Raw genomic sequence first — 2364 nt, forward strand, 5'->3', positions numbered from 1 at the left:
CATTCCAGTTCTGAATATTTGCTGAGCATATAGTCAATTGCGCTGTGCTTTGAAGTAGATTGTATAACATAGGTAGAAGTCCACAGGGTACTGGAGTAAAACTCACAAAACTCTATTTTGATTTATCATCTTTTTAGGATTTTAGTTTTTCATTTAATAATACCTATTTCCCCTGGTGAGGAGCTGCATTAACCCAAAGCAAAACTCAGTTTTCTCTGGAGTACTACAAAGATCTTACCAAATGACTGAGAACCTTTATACTTTATACTTTTATACTAATATATAACTATTTTCCCATCATAATATCCATTGAAATTTATGGAATACATAGCTGTGATACATCACACCCTAATTTCCTGTGTATGCTAAATATCAATATACTAGGTTCAAATGTAGTTTCTTTGGAACTGCTGTAGATTGCTCAGAGGAAACACATTTCATGTGCTTTTCAATGAGACTTGACTCTTGTTCTTCTGTTGTTTCTTCTATTCTGCAGTAATTGCCATCTAAACTCTAAGTATGTATTAGCTCTTGCCCATGGAAAAATAAACCAAAGATAAAGCATTTGAAGTTAGTAAAATCAATATGAAGAAACAGCATGTGAGAGAATACTGTTTTTGCTTGTCTTTTTTATGGTATGTGTATAGTTGGAGACTTGTTTCAGTAGGAAACACTGTTAAACTCCCAAATCCCAAATTTGCATAACATTGCCCAAGGCAAAAATTACCACCAGTGATGGAAAATCTTAGATAAATATAAAATGATTTCAGTGTTACTCAGGTGACTGAAGGGACATTGGCAAGGTTTTTAAAACAAAAACTAATCCTGTTTTTTGATTGTGGCAGACAAACGTGCTCATGCTACTTCTCTAGTTAACTGTGTCTGCGAGTAGCAGGATATTGACCTTTACTGGAATCCTGCAGTGTTTGCCATACTTCAAAGTAACAGTGAAAAATCTGCAACAGAAGAGATTAATTTGTTCTTTAGGTAAATTAGAGAGATGGACAGATAGGGCTAATAAACTGATTTGCTTTTTAAATTTCCAACTTATTATTGGATTAACTAGAGAGCTAAGTCCTATCAGTTAAAATGATCTCTTCCAATTATTACTGGAACTGTAGTTTTATGCAAAGATCCCACAATGTGTCAGGCTCATTCTCTTGCTGCTATCAAGAATTTACACTTAAAGTGTATAGTTTTATGGCTTTTTATGTAGGAAGAACTAAAGCCAGAGACACTTAACACCTAATTTAGTTATCTGTTAGTTGCATGTCCTTGTCTGCTATATGCAATCTATGAAGAGCATTTCAGCAAAGCTTCATGATCTTTTTTCCTATTGGAATTTCTTCATTTTTTTCATGTAATGCAGGGGAATGTAAGTACTGAGATGAAATTATGAAGGAGAAAATGTTGGTAGAGCTTTAGTAGAGTGAAGTCACCCAAGCCATTTTGAACTACATTGCAAAGGAGGAAGAGAATTCAGGGAACAACCTGTATTACCTGGGAAGATAAACGAGGTGACCTACTGGGTCTTTTACATTTTCTTGACTGTGTAATGGCAGGGCCTATCTCTCTCCATGCTAAAGTGTCCTGTTCCTCCAACTCCTGTTGACTTTGCAGAAGAACTGCATTTGCAGGTAGACACAGAGGCATCCCATGATGTGCCCAGCCAGTGACAGGGCAAAGGAAATGAACACCTCCAGTGTCTGCAGAGTCTTGGGGAAAGGTCCCTTGAACAGACAGGTAGGCTGAGAACTACTAAGAAGAGATCCACATCAAACCTCTTTTCTTAGTGCCTTTCCTTGCAAAGGATCCCCCAGCACTCCTATACCCTGAGCAGGACTGGGACACACACCCTTGTGCTGGGGTGGGGAGAACACCAGTACAATCCATGGCTGAGAGTTAGCCACAGATTGGGGGGCTAGAGATGGCAAAAAAAAGTGGATACCCAGGCCTTCAGTGCCCACACAGGGTTTAATATGGTGAGGGGCTGGCTGTCTCCCCTCAAAGGCCCCAGCCTTTCTCCAGTAAATCCCATGACCTTTACAGGAGCTGGCTGGGGGGGGTCTGTGGCTGGGAAGGAGGAAGTGGGTGGCCAAAGCTCTCCAGGCTGAGGGGTTTCAAGCAGGGAGGGTGGCAGGAGTCTGAGCTGGGGCAGGGAGCTGGTGGCCTGGCAAGCAATTCACCTCAGCTCCGCCCCAGCCAGCCCCTTCCCTCTGCCCTTAGCCCGGACTTTTCCCCGCTCCGGGGCGCCCTGTCCCTCCGCTCCCAGCCCAGCCTGAGGGGATCTTGAGGGGCAGCGAGAGGCCGAGCAGCCGTCGGGGCGGGCAGCTCCCGCTCGCAGCGCAGCCCCAAGCGGCCGCT

This window comes from Gavialis gangeticus, unplaced genomic scaffold, assembly GCF_001723915.1.
Source record: "Gavialis gangeticus isolate Ggan-Ray unplaced genomic scaffold, GavGan_comp1, whole genome shotgun sequence".
NCBI classification, from domain to species: Eukaryota; Metazoa; Chordata; order Crocodylia; family Gavialidae; genus Gavialis; species Gavialis gangeticus.